General features: G+C 44.1%; 1 long non-coding RNA gene across 1 annotated transcript; it reads left to right on the top strand.

Moving 5' to 3' along the window:
- Window positions 1–984: 984 nt before the first annotated feature.
- On the top strand, window positions 985–18,179 carry LOC147999893 (uncharacterized). Its single transcript, XR_015643150.1, has 3 exons — window positions 985–1,014; window positions 2,415–3,332; window positions 14,783–18,179. It is a non-coding gene; the product is annotated as an uncharacterized LOC147999893 (long non-coding RNA).
- The last annotated feature ends 690 nt before the right edge of the window (window positions 18,180–18,869 follow it).

Below are 18,869 nucleotides of genomic sequence, written 5' to 3'. Positions count from 1 at the left end.
GAGGATGTAACAAGTTTTAGAGAGATGCGCCTGCCCTCGTTGGTAGCTGCCTGAAATCACCCAGAGGCCTGTCTCCCCAGCTTTTTCAACTGTCCTTGTGAGTGTTGAGTTGTGTGGTGTCCTCACTGGGGAATAGGCAAGAGACTGCTGCACTCTGTAAGAATAATGAACTGAAGTCCGTGGATAGCAGTTCCAGGCTGTGAGGATGTCTCCAATGCTTGAGCACATTGGTTCCAAGTCTGATGAGAGAGGAGACCCTAACAAGCCACATTCTGTGGGAGGAAGTACTGAGGTCAGTCAAGGAGGGACTCAGGTAATATCAGCTGGTTTCCAGGTTTCCCTGTTCCTTCTCCCAGAGAGATCCTCTGAGCAGGGCGCTCTTCATGCTCTGTCAGCGACACCAAGCGCAGGGCCAGCAGGACTTGGAGTGTGGCAAGGACAGCAGTTGAGTTTGCCACGGTTCACAGAGGGAGGTGTCAAGGACGGACCCACTGCCGTTAGGATAGAGTTAATAATCCTTTGCTTAGCATGTTTGACACCCTGAGTTCAATCCCCACCGTTGCCAGCAATGGTGGTGAATGTCTGCAATCACAGCAGTCAATAGAAGCAGGAGGAACCAAAGTTATCCTCAGATATGTACTGAGTTCAAGGCCAGCCTATGCTACAGGAAGCCCTATCAAAACCAATTAAATTAACAAAAACATAATAAACAGAAAACGAATTCTAAAGAGCTTGGTGCAGACTTCACCTAGTGTTTCCGTTGTGTTTACTTTAAATTCATGTCTGAAAATCTCACACCTTGGGCTCCTGCTGTCAGCCCTGAAGTGCCAGGATGGTGACCCACTTCCTTAATTACACCGATGGGCCTCACTTCGCAAAATGATACCTCAGTTCTAATTTTAGATGCTCTGACTGGCTCTGCCCTACATGACATCTCATCCAGCGGGGGACAAAATTAGAATTCTGCCAGGGCCCCAAATCTACCTCAGTTGAAGGAGACAACCATCAGATCAGGTGGGTTGTAGCCTTAAGCTTGTCTCAGGAGGGTGCAGGTCACTAGGGTGAACTGGCTAGGACTAAACCAGAGATAATCTGGTCAGTAGGAAGTGCAAGCATGTATTTCTACATGGGAGTAAAGGGCAGGAGCAGAGTCTAGGCAAGGAAGCAAAGAATGACACATGCACATGCGCGCGCGCACACACACACACACACACACACACTCACACACATACACACACATACACACACTCACACACATACACACACACTCACACACATACACATATACTCACTCATACACACATACACATATACACACACATTCACATACACACACACATACACACACTCACACACATACACACATACACACACTCACACACATACACACACACTCACACACATACACACACACACTCACACACATACACATATACTCACTCATACACACATACACATATACACACACACATTCACATACACACACATACACACACTCACACACATACACACACACTCACACACATACACACACTCACACACATACACACACACACACACACATGTTTAAATGCAACAGCAGGAGTGTGGTCTGATTAAGACATTTGTCAGGCCCCCTTCCCTTCAGCCTACATGAGGACTTTGCTGCTCAGCCTGGGACCAGGTTTACTAGGTTTGAAAAGCTGGAAATTTGTATTGTAATTATTACATAGTTTACCCCAGTGCAGAAAAATTCTGAGTCCAAAGTTGGACAAATGTGGGTTTCCTGGGGATTAAGGCAAAGCACAGAAGCAATGACATGGTGAGCAGGTCAAGAAGCCATTGATCCAAAGAACTGTCAACCTCTCCTGTCTGAGGGGAGGCAAAGAGAATGAAATAGAGGACTCTGGGTAACATGAGCACACCAAGAGCCATTTTTCGATGTGGGAGTAGGAGTTGTGGAGTGTAGCATGAAGTCATTTAGGGAAGGCTATGTCTATAGAAGTCCCATGCCTTTGACTTAAGACATAGTAACCAAGATCCAGGGACAAGGAGAAGAGGAGAAGAAGAAAAAGAAAAAGTAAGGAGGAGGAAGAGAATGGGGTGAGGAGGAGGAAGATGTGGAGAAGGAGAAGGGGGAGGAGGAGAAGGAGTAGGAGAAGGAGAGGGAGGAAGAGGAGGAGAGAGGTGAGGAGGGGGAAGGGTAAGAGGAGGAAAAGGAGGAGGGGAAATAGAAGGAAGAAGAGGAGAAGGAGAAGGTGTGAAGAGGAGGAGGGAGAGAAAGATTAACAGAAAGGGGAAGAAAGGAGGATCATGGGAAAGGGAGGAGAAGAAAGGGGAAGACATGAAAGAAAAGGAAGGGAAGTCATAGCTGAAGTCTGCTATCCAGATTCTGTGCCTTGAGTCTGAGCACAAAGGGACTCATTTCCTCACAGATTTGTAGTCCAGAAGCTCTAAGTGAAGCCATGTCTGGGACAGTCTCCAAGGCATCTGCAGGACAAGGCTTGCTGACTCGGATGATCTTCTGAAGCTCTTTGGGAGATTCCTTAATGGCTTTGCTGGCCACCTTCAGCATCTGCACTTGAAGAAGCAAAGCTCCCACCTCTGCCTGCACCTTCCTGTCTACCCCTGGCTACTCCTGTATCTAAGTGATGGAGACTGCAGTCTGTGGGTAGGAGCCTATCTCGGCTCACCACAGACACATCTGTTTGTTGTCACCTGTGAGACTCCTGTTCAAATTAGGGCACACTCTATTTTCAGATGGTATCCCCATCAATCCCATTCCAGCTTCCCAACATTGAGGCTGCCTGGTCTACAGCAGGGGTTACAGGGGTTACCAGCTATGTAGGCTAAGGTCTGATTACAGGCCGGCTTCCGATCTGTTCTACTCCAGAATCAGCAATGGAGCGCCCATTTGTAACACAAACAAAGCAAGGCTTAGTGATGTATTAGTTCCGTACTCAGCTTTGGAGGTTTGGGAGCAGGACATGGGAGGTGGGTTCTGAGTAAGGCTGACTGATCCTTCTTGGGACTTCAAACAATAGCTCCCCTAGAGTCTACATCACCTCCAGTGTCTTGAGACAGACCTGCTTCATGACAACCAGAGTGAGAATTTGCTCTGTCCCGGGAGATAACGACATAGTAAGTTCTGCTGAGCTGGTCATGGCTTCCAACTACCAGAAGTACTCACCTGTCAGTTCAATCAAGAGACGATAGAAGATAGAAGCTGTCGCTCATAAAAGGATGGGTATAAACCCTTCACTCTGAGGACAAGATGCTCTTGACTTCGTCACAGAATCTTCTGCAGCTCCTGTAACTAGCTTCTGGTCTGTGTTACAATGCTGCCTGCAGAGGTAAGTCTAGATGGAAACAGTCTGTGTCATCAGTCCCAGTTGTTTACGCCTAGTGGGCATTGTATGCTGGGATTGTATCTGTCCGTACAATGCATTCAACCAAAGACAGTTTTCTATTTATAAAGTGTGACAGGTGCTGGGGATAGAGTAATATCCCTGGTCAAATATATGTTTTAAAGTTCATCTTGACATTAATCTCTGTCATTTTCCAAGCCCCTCTCAGTTTACAATTTACTTACTTTGTTAAGGAAAACAATCAAGTGCACTAAGTCTTCCTTAGATGGAGAAATTAGACTGAACTTCAGCAGTTAGGAAGAGTTAAAATATATATTTTCCCTTTAATTTATTCTTTAGAGCTAAAAACAACTTAAGAAAATGTTTTATTAAGCTACTCCAGAAGAACGAGACAGAAGACTGTTGTTCCTTGGTTGCTTCTGCAGATGGGGAACACTCAATTCTAATGTGAAGCAAATACTCCATCACCCACCGTTGTCCCCATCAGGTCCCTGAGCCCTGGCCTCAACGAACCATTCTTATCTCTACAGTCTTAGAAATTGTGAGCACTGTATGAACAAAATAGCACAGTCTATGATCGTGAGAGACAGGCTTTGCTCTAGTAGCGTTGGTCATGAGATCCACGAAAGCTGTCCAATGTATCCATGGTTCCTTCTTTTTGATTGCTGTGTCATGGCTTGAGGAGGTGAGGATGTTACTGTTGGTGCTCCAATGTAGGGTCTCTTCTCCTTTCTTTCTTTCTTTCTTTCTTTCTTTCTTTCTTTCTTTCTTGCTTGCTTGCTTGCTTTCTTTCTTTCTTTCTTTCTTTCTTTCTTTCTTTCCTTCCTTCCTTCCTTCCCTCCCTTCCTTTCTTCCTTTCTCTTATCTATCAATATGATCTCTATCTCTCTCATCTATATTTATAGCTTTATCTATATCCCCATATTTGTCTATGTCTATGCATGTATATATATATATATATATATATATGTATCACATATATATATATATATGATACATAGTGTAACTGTTCTTTAGAATGGGTCTCAAGCTGGTATTGGCCTTGGTATGCAGCCAGGGATGACCTTAAACCATCTACCCCATGACTCCCTAGTGGTGGGATCATAAGTGTATCCCACTCTGTTCTCTCATATCTGTGCCTTGCCAACCATTTCCTCAGCATCGTCTTTAGAAATGACTGAACTCCTATGGTCATTCAAAATGGAGGCGAACAGAAATACCAGCCACACATCTGCATGGGTAACGAGGTTGCCTACTTCATTCTATTTCATAGCATGTGGGAAGAGCTTAATAAATATTAACATGATCTTAAGAAACTCAGTAAGATTTAAACCCAATCCTAAAATAAAATATTCTGGCTGAAGGGATGGCTCATCCATTTAAGGCTAGACTTAGAACCTAAATGAATATAAATCTTTAATAATCCCAAATAAAATATAACCAAAATAAAATATAAAACTCAGGTTGAATAATCGAATACACTTTGAAAATATTATGTCACTTTTCTAAGATAGGGAGGTATTTCCTATATTAGTTATAAGCAATGCTGACACGGTATTTCCCTCACCTTTCCAGGCTCACTGGACTCTTGACGAGGCACCCATCACCCTCCAGCCTCCCAGTCCCCTGACCCTCTCAGCATGAGGCATATAGATCCAAGTGTCCAGTAGTCTCACTACATGTGAACCCCAAATGCCAACCCTGGCTCTGATTGCTGTCTGGTTGCAATTCACTCGTGTGATGTACTGGTTGCAGGTTCCCTGTGCTGTATGTAGGTTCCCTCCTCATTCTTTCAGGAGCTCATCTGCTGAGACCCCGCCCATAATGAGGTTATAAGATGCCACAGTCCATCAGCCTGCCTGCCCAGTGCTAGTCACTCATCCTCTAAGCTGATGTCTGTCTGTCTGTCTCTCTGTCATCTGTCTGTCTGTCTGCCTGCCTGTCTGTTTGTATAGTGCCTTATTTATTTAGATATTCGAGGTCTCCTAAGTTTTCACAATACAGGGGACACTATTTCTTCTACAAATCTATAACCCCACATTTGCAGACAGCACAAATATGTGATTGACCTGACATGAATACATTAATTCGTATCTCCTTTATCAATTTCATGATAAAAAATTATCAGGTCATCCAATTTTAAAAAGTATTTTATTTATTTACATTCTGGTTCTTGCCCCTCCTCCCGGTCCCCCTTGCCACAGTTCTTCATCCCGTTCCTCTTCCTCCTCACGCCATCATGGCTGCCCTTTCCCTGGGACCTCAAGTCTCTTAAGGATTAAGTGCATCTTCTACTGAGGCCAGGCAGACCAGGCAGACCTCTGCTACAAATGTGTATGCTCCTGGTGGGTGGCTCTGTCTCTGGGAGCTCCCTGGATCTAGGTTAGTTGAGACTTCTGGTCTTCCTATGGGGTTGCCCTCCCCTTCAGCTTCAATCCTTCCCCAAATTCAACCATAGGGGTTTCCAACTTCATTACAGTGGTCAGGTGTAAGAATCTGCATCTGTCTCGGTCAGCTGCTGGTAGGGCCTCTCAGAGGACAGCCAGCCAGGCTCCCATCTGTAAGCACAGCATAGCATCAGCAATAGTGTCAGGCCTTGGGGCACACCTTTTAAGATGGATCCCAAGTTGAGCTGGTCACTGGGCCGCCTTTCCTTTAGTCTCTTCCCCATATTTGTCCCTGAAGTTCTTTTAGACAAGAACAATTCTGGATGAGTAATTTTCATTGTGAGTTGGTAACCTAGTCCTTCCACTTGAGGCCCTGTTTATCTATTGGAAGTAGACTCTTTATAAGTTTCCTCTTCCCAATATTAGGCATTTTGACTAAGGTCACACCCATTGAGTCCTTAGAGTCTCTCACCTCCCGAGTCTCTGGTACTTTCTAGAGGATTCCCCCACTTGCTTATTTCCATTCATTCTCCTGACCCTCTGAGCTTCCCTCTGCCCCCCCCCCACCTGATCCTGTTCCCCTTCCCCCCCCTCCCACCCAGGTCCTTCCCTCCCTCTGCCTCCCATGATTATTTTTCCCCCTTCTAAGTGGGATTGGAGCCTCCTCATTTGGGCCTTTCTGCTTGTTACACTTCTTCAGTCTGTGTGGGTTATAGCCTAGGTATTCTGTACTTTTTGGATAATCTCCAATCAGTGAGTACATACCATGCATGTCCTTTTGGGTCTGAGTTACCTCATCCAGGATGATATTTTCTAGTTCTATCTATTTGCCTGCAAAATTCATGGTGTCCCCATTTTTAATAGCTGAATAGTATTCTGTTGTGTAAATGAACCACATTTTCTGCAGCCATTTTTCTATTGTGACACATCTGGGTTGTTTCTAGTTCTTGACCCTTACAAATAACCCGGCTATGAACACAGTGGATCATGTATCCTTGTGGTATGGTGGGGTAGTATGATTTGAGGGGGAAACATCTATTGGTATTAAGACTTAACCACTTTTTAAATTCAGATCAGCAGGAAGTTTTTGATAAGTGTCTAAATAGTTTGACTGTAAACCACAACAGAGGTTGCAATTCTGTCAAGCTTGGGGCCTGGCAAAGTTTTTTTTTCAATATTCCCATAGAAGCATTAGGAGACCCACTCACCATGCTGTAGGACAGATGAGCTCCACAGCGATGGCAACGGGCACCACAGTTGGGGCTGCAACTTCTGCAGATACAGCAGTTGCTTGCTCTTAAAAAGCCCCGGAGCCCTCCAAGGCTGGTAACCCAGCGGACAGGTTCCCCGTGAGATTTAGTCTTCACAAGACTTTAACCAGTCATGGTCAATCTGACGAGATGACGGTGAGCCGTCACCACAACCACAACCCAGTCAAGAGCGCCAGGGCTGCTCTCTCTCACTTACGACTTAGTGCTGTCAGTTGCTCACACGCTCTCACCACGCCGGTAGCTTTCTTCTACACTCATGTGAGGTCACACTGGTTGGACCGTGTATAATAAGAAATCTCGTGTCTGAGACTTCCATAGGAGAACATGTCATTTGAGCCATGTTAATTTAGTTAAAAAGAAAAAAAGACACTCCATAGAGGTATGGAAGAGCTTTGTAAAATGCGTACAGAGATGATGTAACAAAGGAAAAAGCCCTAAAAATCTACTTCAATACACTCCACTTGAAGTCCCCAGTGCTTTGGACTGGTGACACACCTCCCTTGGGGAGTCTCAGTACAATGTCACCTGTACAATGTACAATGTCAGCTGTACAATGATCACCACCCCTTGTGCTACCATCACCTCCAGATGGATAATATCTAATCATATTATCAACCTTGGTAAGATAGACTCAGTCCTCAGTTCTGTGGTTTCTTTGATCACTGTGGAGTTTCTGAGGGCAGTGGAGATCACTGCTGGGGACTTCACTCCTTCTGTGCAGAGGACTGTAGAAATCCACTACTACTCCAACCATAACCTCCGGAAGAGTGAATAACTTGGATGCAGACATCTTAAATGTGCTCTGTGGAGCGTCCGCCCACCCCCAGGGCTCAGGGTCAGATGTGGTAGTTTGCATGAGAATGCCCCATAGGCTAATATATTTGAATCTTCAACCCCAAAGTTCGTGGAACAGTTTAGGGAGGATGAGGCCTCTGACTTTGTTGGAAGAGATGTATCACTAGGTGTGGGCTGTGCGGTTTAAGAACCCCAGGTTGTCTCCTCTCTTTTCTCTCTGCCTCATAGTTGTCTCCACATGCAAGCACTCAACTACTGCCCCAGCACCGTGCCTCCCTGCTGCTGCCATGTTCTGAGGCATGACAGACCCACCCTCTGAAGCTGTGAGCAAGCCCCTGCCTAAATGTTCTCCTCTGAAAGTTTGTGTCATGGAGTCTCTTCCCAGCACTAGAACGGTAACAAAAACACCTTCTCTATGTTGCCTTTGTATCGCTGTATTGAAGAGCTGGGACTTCCTATTAGGATATCAGTTCGTCTCCCAGTGCCACACTCCAAACTGAAGTTTTCAAGCCAGCAAATGTCTCTCCCAAAGTGTCCCAGTGGAGACTCATTTACAGAGAACAGTGTTGGTCCCTACTGTGGACTTTTGTCTTTGTTCTGATCTCTCATTGGCTAAAATGTTTTAGGCAACATATAAATATGAAAAATATAAGAGTATAAAAGTGTGTAAGAATTGAGGTGCAAGAGAAAAAAAGGGAGAGAGGGAGAGAGGGAGGAAGGGAGGGAGGGAGAGAGAGAGAGAGAGAGAGAGAGAGGTGAAATGAGCAGAGAGGAAGGTGGCTATACCCAGCATCTGAACACATCTCAGGGATAAGTTGTGAACTTGACTTTGAATGTCCTAGCACTGAAAATCAGAAGGAAAAAAAAAAAAGACAGAGGAGGGAGAGTCCCATGACCCAAAGACACTTTGGTTCCTCCAAGGAAAAGAAAGTAGCCACAAGGCCAGGAACAAGGAGAACGCTCGCAGTCATTGTGGGACGGGCCCTGTGTCATGAGACACTTAGCAGCCATAGTCTGCGGTGATCATCGAGGCACTGTTCGTTTTCTCTGTTTATTGTTGTGGAGAGCGGGCGTGTGATTGCGCTCGGAGGTGTGCGATCATCGGAGTGCAAGAACAGGTCAGAGGATGATTACTAGAGTTACACTCTTCCACCTCTATGTGAATCCAGAAATTAAATTTAAATCGCCAGGCTTGTGCAGCCGAATCCTGCACCTGCTGAGCCATCTCTTAAGGCCAAATGTGGCCTTTAAAAAACATGTCTTAATACAGAAAAACTGCGCTGCAAAGGAGTAAATTAAGAGGAGTTTACTGTTGAAGAGTATCCCCCCCCCAATGGTTGTACAAATCTTTTTTTTAATGGATTCTTTTAAACATTTTTTTTTTTAATTTATCTTATGTGAGTACACTGTTGCTGTCTTCAGACACACCAGAAGAGGGCACTGGATCCCATTACAGATAGTTGTGAGCCACCATGTGGTTGTTAGGAATTGAACTCAGGACCTCTGAAAGAAGAGTCAGTGTTTTTAACCACTGAGCCATCTCTCCAGCCCCTGGATATTTTATTTTTATTCACATTTCAAATGCTATCCCCTTTCCCAGTTTCCCGACCATAAGTCCATTAGTCCCATCCCTTCTCCCCCTGCTTCTATGAGGGTGCCCCCCCACCCACTCCCTCCTGACTCCACGCCCTGACATTCCCCTACACAGGAGCTCGAACCTTCACAGGACCAAGGACTTCTTCTCCCATTGGTGCCCGACAAGGCCACCCTCTGCTACATACACAGCTGGAGCCATGGGTCCATCCATGTGTACTCTATGGATGGAGTATTTTATAAACTGACAAGCTCATGCAGCCAAGGTGTACGGCTCTGAGGAAGTATAAATGTATATTTATTTATTTATTTATTTATTTATTTATTTATTTATTTATTATTTTTTTATTAACTTGAGTATTTCTTATATACATTTCGAGTGTTATTCCCTTTCCCGGTTTCCAGGCAAACATCCCCCTAATCCCTCCCCCTCCCCTTCTTTATGGGTGCTCCCCTCCCCACCCTCCCCCCATTGCCGCCCTCCCCCCAACAGTCTAGTTCACTGGGGGTTCAGTCTTAGCAGGACCCAGGGCTTCCCCTTCCACTGGTGCTCTTACTAGGATATTCATTGCTACCTATGGGGTCAGAGTCCAGGGTCAGTCCATGTATAGTCTTTAGGTAGTGGCTTAGTCCCTGGAAGCTCTGGTTGCTTGGCATTGTTGTACTTTTGGGGTCTCGAGCCCCTTCAAGCTCTTCCAGTTCATAAATGTATATTTATAACAATACATATTTATAAACTGATAGACAGGATTAAACTTTCAATGATTCCAGGGGTGGCTAAGATTTCTTCAGAGAATGATCTCGTAACTTCTCCACAAACTCAAATAAACAACAAGTGAGAGGCGTGTTATTTCTTTACAGGGAGGTTGCACCCCCTTTTATTTCAGGAAAATGCTAAGACACTCGGAATGCTTCCTTGATTTTGCTGTGCACACATTGGAGATTCTGAGCAGTCTGTAAACAGGAGGGATCTCGGTGTCAGAAGAAACGAGGCTGCTTGCAGGCAGAGAAATAAGCCAGTGTGCAGCCGTTTATGGTTCCATTGCTGTCTAGCCCGCGGTGGACGCTGTCTGTGCGTTGGATTCTCACCCTGTTTGTGCCATTTGCATCGAGAACACTACATGGGATTGAATTCTAAATCAGGTTTGAATCCTTAATTGTTGCTTAAAATGACTTCAGAAGTGTTTCACCGTGATGCGGCTCTTCCATAAAAAAAGCAGTGCACATGAAGCCTACTGTGACTGGGGGTGTGTGTGGAGAGAGAATTCTCTCAGGCACCTCCTGTTGGGTTTCATCTCTAGAAATGTAATATTGAGCTGCAGAAGAGTCAAAACTAGGATATTCTCTGTTACAAAAGCTGTAAGTGTTTTTGTGTTTCTCAGACATTGTACCCTCTGGTCTTTAAAACACTCTGTTAGAATCATGGGAGATGGGCAGGCCTGTGTAGAAAAGGTTCATTTTGTTACTGCCTGGAGTCAGTGGGTTGCACACATGTACTACTTGAGCTCCAAGTTATTTTATTATGACCCATTCCTCCCTCCTTGGACTTTTTTTTTTCCAAAATAGAAATAGGTCAGTGGCTCAGGCCCATGCAGAGAGAATTAATAGCTGGTGTTGGCTTTAGCACTCGCTGACCGTGGTAGTGGAGACCTGTCCCTCGGAGGTTGACAAAGGAGGCCCATCTGCTTCTGTGGTGCCAATCAAAATCATCACAGAAAGGGCTTCGTCCTCTCAACACCAAGTGTTGATCTACACTCTTACGTGAAGTCCCTCATGGCTACAACACCCTGTTTTGCCTACAGTTAGCTCTCAACCATATACAGAAATCCTGTATCCTCCCTCTCCAAACTCAACCCCTGTGTGTACAGGAACCATTTGGTGCTTCCTCCTGTGGAAACTAAAGACTGCAGAGGGGGCTCTGTGGATCAAAGGGCTTTTGACACAAGTACAAGGACCTGAGTTTGATGCCCAGCACTCATATAAATGTGAGCTGGATATGGCTGAACACACATGCGATCCCAGTGCATAACCATCCAAGACAGGAGATCCTCAGGCCAAGCTAGCTAGCTACAGGACCTGAGTAGGTGAGCTCTGAGTTCAAGTGAGATGCTTTGCCTCAAAATACCTGCAAAGATAGAGGGTACATAGAAAGCAGTTGCATCGACCATCCTTACAGCATGATGCAGTCCCTCCAGCCCACATGTGTACACAGTATGGCTGTGTAGACTTTGAATATGAACAGACAGCTAAGTAATAAGATTGCCTTCTGTTATCTATCCCCATGAGACCCCAGGTTTGGGGAATTAGAAGCACTCTAATGTTTTAATGTTTTCTTGTATTAAACTAATAATTTGAGAAGCAGGGCAAAATGAAAAACACTATAGATTGCAATGAAAATAACAGCTCCTTTCTTTTCAAACCAGATTAAACAGCTTGCAATGAAAAAAAAATAAAAAAGGAGATCCTTCACTCACCAGCCAATACAACATTATGATCCCAATTTCATAATTTGAAAGCCTGGTTTAAACAGCTGAGTGATTTGAAAGCTTTCGAGATGTTAAGTTTATTGTCAAAATTACCAGGTTCCCACCGACATTCCCGGGGAAGTTGGGCTAGCATGACGCTGGCTTGCCTTTTGTGATCCTTAGCTACAAATTGCTCCTCGCCAGGAAAAGCCTAAATCAAACATACACATCTCTCTGATTTGGTAATGCACTTTCATGAGTCACTTGTGATAAATTACAAAGCAAGAGCTCTCAAAACGTGAGCTGAGACTTGGCAGGCTGTGCTTAGCGATGTATCATTTGCTTTTAAACATCATGAATACCAACAAGATCTTTCCTGCAGCCTCACTGAGTCTGTGAGCTCTCTGCCTGACATGAAAACATCCCTACTTCTATCTTCTGTGTGGGGGGAGTTAGCTATCTTAAGATTCTGAATCATAAGTCCAGAGGTCCGAAAAAAAATAATCTTTAGTTTCATTTTTCCAGATTCACGTACTAATTTTAATGCCTGGAACATGTATCACAATTTATATTTAATTTCCTAGTTCTTCTTACTGTATATTTCAATTTTAAGTGATACGTAACAACATAATAATTCTTCATATGAGGTACCATGGAAGGACTTCACCCACCCACCCACACACACACAAACACACACACACTCACAAACACACACACTGTATACATACACATATACACACACTGTATACATACACATATACACACATGCATATATTAGCATAGTCTTGCTTTTCAAACACATATTTCTTTGTGCCATAAAAAAACAAAATAAAAATAAAACGCACACACAAAACAGTAAAACATTCTTCATCTTTTTGAAATGTGGAGTAGATATTGTCACCCACACTGACTCTCTCTGACATAAACCATGAATTTGCGTGCAACCACAAACTTCCCTAATGCATAAAACCTTTTCAGCCAAAGATCAAGGCAAGCCAGTTTTTCCTTGACATCCAGACAGGAATGATGCTGGCATTGCCAGGCTTCAGTGACATCCTCATAGTTCTTTACCCCCAAACATCCCCATTCAACATGCACGCCCTGCCTGCAAGCCCCACCCTCAGCACCTCTTGTCAACAAGGTCCCTTGTCCTTCTGCCTTCAAAGCACAGCTCTCTCCAACCTTCTCTCTCTTGCATCATCTGTTTGGATATGAATAAACCTTCCTTACCTTCAAGTAGAATATCCAGTCATATAATTTTTATATAAATAGACTCTTTCTACAGAGCAGGAGAAAGTTGTAAGCAATGCTAAGATTCTCCTTAGCTGTTGGGTCCAACTCCAGAGCTGACGCTAGTTATCTGCCCCATACTAGCCTGCATAGATCCAAGAAAGATGCTGTGCCCCTCAGGAGCTACTGGCTACTTCCCAGGCTACTAGTGAACTCTGTGGCTCAAAGGATCATGGGAAGACTCATGAGGGACTGTACCAGATACTTCTTCATTTTACAGCTTGTCAAATGAAGTGAACAAGGTAACCTTGACATCCACGGACCATGCTCACATTGGAGACTGTATGGGTAGGAGTCGTCACCAAGTGTGTCAATTCCACAGTAGTGGCATTGAGTTCTGGTTAGCAACATAGATCTTCTCATTACAGAAGAGACACTGCCACCCATTACGTTCATGGGACATTCTTCCCTAGAAACGTCTGTGTCTGGAACTCACCACGCAGTGTGAGAACAGGCCCTTCATTTGAGCATCTCATCAAACACGAGAAAACACAAAATTAAAAGCTTTTAGACCAATCAGAAGTTTCTCTGAGATGTGAACCTAGAAGGAAGCCACACATCTGTAGAGGTCACGCTATGGGCTTTGGAGAACTAAACTCTTAAATGTCGGGGAGTGTGGGCGGGGCAGTACAGCTCTCTGGGCCACCGGGGGTTCACAGCACAGCCAGAGCTCTCAGGAGGGAGCCTGCTGGTCAGTGTGTGCAGACTGTGTAAAAGAGTAAGTCTGTACGTTCTCCTGATAATGAAAGCCACAATGGGCAGAAAGAGGAGTTCATTGCCGAAGCCAGATGAAATACCTGCTTTTCTGTCAAAAACAAGTGTAGAGAAGAATGCTGGAGGAGTGGAAGCTTAGGCTGCTGCCATGCTTTTTAGGGTTTGGAGAGGAGAAAGAGTGTGATTAAAATACATTGTGTAAAAATAATTTTGAGAGAGTTTTGAGAGAAAAAAATTATTTTATGGGTATTAATGCATTCCTTGATATATATCTGTGTAACAAACACACATGCACACAAACACACACACACACAGAGATACACACACACAGATACACACAAAGATACACACACACACCACACATGCATACACACACATACACATACACCACATACTCCACACATACACACATATACAGATACACACATACACTCATACACACACCACATACACATACACACACACCACATACACATACACACATCCACATCCACCCTACACACCCCATGCATATACACATATACAGACATATACAGACATACACACTCATATACACCACACACACACACACACACACACACACACACCATACACCCCATACACCCCACACATACACATACACGTGGACACACACATACACACACACGATGTCTGGGGTGACCCTGGATCCCTTGGAACTGAGATTACAGTTGGCTGTGAGCTACCATCTGGGGACTGGGAATTGAACCCCAGCAGCCAGTGCTCCTTAGCTCTAACCATGTCTCTCTAACCATGATGTTTTCTGTGAGAGGACCGTTCTATGCTATGCTCTTAAGTAATTCCCATTGGCTGTCCATCCCCTGAAGATCAGCATGTTCCCAAAGGTGTCCACACATTCTCTGTTTCAGTAGCCTGAGTGAAATCTATTACTTTCCTTCAAGATGCTGAACAATGTGGAAAACAGACGATGCCATTGGACACCAGAGAGTCTTTCTGTTTAGTTGAAGACCTACATACCTTGTGTTGTTTGCTGTGTCCTGGCTACACTCAAATCCAAAGCAGGTCACTGCAGGAGACCCAGAGAAGAGCTGACGCCTGCATAAGGAAACTTTCCACCCTTCTCCCTGGTCCTGATGGAAGAACGCCGTTTGCTATAGCCTGACCTAATCTGGGTGGTGCCGCCACACCATCATCTTGTTTGAGAAGGATCCCAGAAGTAATACAAGCCCTCGGAATTAGCCAACATTTCTGCTGTTGAAAAGCAGGTAGTATATATGTGGTCATTACCGATGTGGTCTCACATCGAGCGAAGACGCTCAATGAAAGACTGTGGAAAACATTTGCTGTGGCCTCAGTGGTACCCAGTGTGGCTTCCCTGTTACTGTAGCTTTGTACATCCAGCAAGTTTCTCTCACTGAGGAGCTTTAATGGGATCAGAGAGAAGAAAGCCAAACTACCTCAACACCACAGCAAATAGTTTTGTCCTAGCATCTGAGTGAGAGGTCTTTGTCTACTTTCAACATGAGGCTCTTTCTCAGCTGTATCCCTATCCCCTTTGCAGCAGTGAATTCTAGAACTCTCCGTATTTCTATGGTACTGTCTTTGATGTTGGTTTCAAATGAGCTAGGTGATGGCTGGAGTTAGTTGTGGTATGCAGTTCTGTAGGTGCTAAGATGACTGAGGCTCTGAAGGATAAGACACAAGGTTGTTAAACAAAAGCACATCCAGCTTCCTTCTGCCTGTAACGAGAAGGTAGGGGTATATGCTTCATCTTTATGTATAAATATATTATTTCTTTTTTATTCTCAGCAGATGAGACAGGACCTAGGGTAGTTGAAGCTGGCCTTGAACTTACTATGTATAAAGGACATCTTTAAACTTTGAACCTTCCAGCTACCACCCTCCAAGTACTGGGACTCCAGACTTCCACTCCTGATTTTGCGTGGTGCTAAGGATGGACCCCAGGGTGCCAAGCACACTATGCAGGCATTCTGCCTACTGACCTTGACGCTCAGACTTTTATTTTATCAAGTATCTTACAGAGCATCATTTTTCCCTATGACATTTTCATGTATACTTAGACTTATTTGACCTCCTTTATAATCAAAGCAGACACATTACAGCCTCTCAGTAGAAAATTACAACACACTTATACTTATCAGTATTTTTCCCAACACTAAAACATAGCGTAGGCTCTCCTGTGATCATTCAAATAACACTGTTCACCTATTGAGATGTCCAAACTGGACCATCCCTTCTCTAGCAGCTGTGTTGTGACTGTAGTGTGGAGTCTCTCCAGCAATGATCTGAGCTGTTGTCTAGTACGTGGAGAGACTTGGGGGTGTTTTCACCGCTCTTTCTGGCTCTGTCCCTTGTCCTCCTTAAAGGAAGGAAGGAACAGATCCTTGATACTCTTCTCAGCAATCAGCAAGGTGTGTGGAAGTCCATGCGTTTTTCAGATGATGAATTAGAACTCCTTAAGGTTCAGAACTCCCTTGAGAGCTGACCAATCATTCACGGAGGAGTGTGGTTCTTCCTGTATAGCATATTCTCGATTCAGCTTCCAGTGGTGATGACAGCATCCTCAATGGGCATTGCCACCAGCCGGCTTTTAAAAGTATGGAGGGCAGTGGAGGTCTATGCCTGTATCCCATAAGGATACAAGTGAATTTACATAACAAAACTGGGACCCCAATTAAAATGACTGGATTCATCACGATAAGATAATATTCAAGATGGTGGAAATCTGCACCTTTGCGCTTATGGCAAAGTTGACCATATAGTTTTGAAATTGTATTTTAAACATAGGTTTCAAACTATCCTTGTTTTCCTGTGGGTTTGCAAAAAAAAAAAAAAAAGTAGCCCCTTTCCCTCCCACATCCCCCACTGGGGACAAGCAGTTGCGTCCAAGAGGCTGAAGAAGAAACGAGGCAATTTTCTTTGAGGTAAGCAGCCCAGCCTTTTATTTAATAAATTTATATGAGATTTTCCTCGCAAAGAACTAAAAAGGGGAGAAGCAGCAGTAATCAAGATGTCTTAATTCCTTGACATAAACATACACACAGATTAATGAAGCTTGCAGAGATTCTTTATAAAGGAGAGATTGCTTATCGATCCATATCAAAATTTTCATGCTAATCCCAGTGAAGAGATAGAGTATCTGGTATCAGAGTTAATAATCTGAGTGCAGAGCTGTCCCAGACAATTCTGCCCAGCGTGAACTCTAATCAGTCCACGTCGGCTCATTTCAGTGTGCCTGGCGTCTCCGGCCCCATGTCCCCGCACCGTGCCACCGCCTCGACAGTGATGGAAGATATGATGTAAACATGTTGACAAATTAAATTTTTACATTTCAGAGGCGATTTGCTGAGGACGCTGGTGTCTAGAATATAGGTCTGATTATAGCATTCCATAGGTGCCCCAGGATCAATTTCCTTGTTAGGTTTTGTCTTTTCTTTGACCTCAGGCTTTGAGCTGCTGCTAAGGGCAATTCCTCGTCTGGAACTTCAGAGAGTGAAGGAGACGGGGAGGAAAAGAAAACGTTTGCGTGTTGAAGAATTCGGAACCACACTTCTTTTCTTGCTTGCCGACAACTTGGCCAAGCACCAAGTTCTGTGATTAGACTGACCAAGTTTCGGTATCTCAGATAGATAGCAGTCATCACCCGCCATCCTCTAAAATGAGTATTTATGAAAAAATAAAAAGACAATGCAACAGCAAAAGCAAACAAAAAGCAAAACACAGAATAAAACGACAAAGCAAAAACCTCTCCTGATTCATTTCAAAACATTACATCCTCCTAGACATCAAAAAGCTAGAACTTAGAATGAGCCCAGTTTTTGCTCCAATATTTTGAGGCACTCCGAAGTTTAACTTGTTTACTTTACTTTAGTGGCCCATGAATGGGAGGCTAATTCCAAATTTGTTCTGGTCAGTACAATGATTAAGTTGCATTAATTCAAGACCACCAGCACCTCCAGCTAGGTGTGTGTTTCTCAACACAGTCTTGATTGTCTTTAGTGAGCTGTTAGTTACCTCAGAATTAAAATCCATCTTCCTAGGTGAAGAATACAAACACCTGTATGTGGAAAGTCAGCAAGAGCCCGTGTCATGCATTCACAGGTGCAGCTCCATGGGAGGTCTCAGCAAAGATTTAATGCCACTAAGGAAAAGAGCGGTCTGGGTTGGACCTACGAACACCATTTCAAATTAAGCACTGAATTCAGTTTCTCATTTCTCCCTTCATATTTTGGCTCTTTCTACAATTGGCGATTATCTGATCAAACTCCAGAGACAATTTTTATAAGATAATAATAAAATTAAAATACTCAAGTGTTGAAAGTTTGATTGTATTTTTAGATTCAAACTTCCTCTACGATATTTTAAGAGAACCTCAAAAATCTTTTGTCCAAATAGTGAGGGGAAAGTAACTCGCAGATAGGTTATGAACTAAGAAAAGGTGAAATGTTGGGGCACCTAGTGATGCTCTAGGCTCTGGCAATTTAAATTAAGAAACTCACACGGAGATTACAAACTCTGGGACGATGTTTTGACTACTTTTAAATAAATAAGGATTGACGAATTGTATTACAACATAGCATGCATGTGAGAAAGGAGAGAAAGAGATTACAGAAAGGTAACAGTGTGCTGTCCTCCTCAACACCTAAGGAACTCATACAGAAACTCTCCTTCCTTTAAAATTTAATTTTAAATTGTCACGCTGCTGTAACATTGAACTGCAACACAGGGCCTGCTCATGACACAGTTGCAGAGGACAGGAGTGCAAGGGCAGGGTGTGAGAAGGGTGGCCCCTGCTCTGAGGACACCGGCAAGGTCTTCCACATCATGCCCCATCTCTGGACCTGCCTGCTATGTATGAATCCATTGCTTGTGGACAATTCACTGCAGCCTCTGCCCCCAGCATCACAGGTCGTCTTCTTCTGGCTGGTCTGTATCTGGAACCAAACTTCCCCCTTGTGACAAGTACACGGGTCATGACCTTGAGGTCTATCCCGACTCACTATGGCC

The sequence above is a fragment of the Rattus norvegicus genome, chromosome 18 (assembly GCF_021556685.1).
Source record: "Rattus norvegicus strain SHRSP/BbbUtx chromosome 18, alternate assembly SHRSP_T2T, whole genome shotgun sequence".
Classification (NCBI taxonomy): domain Eukaryota; kingdom Metazoa; phylum Chordata; class Mammalia; order Rodentia; family Muridae; genus Rattus; species Rattus norvegicus.
Note: the sequence above shows the minus strand (reverse complement) of the source record. Positions and strands in the feature narration are given on the sequence as shown.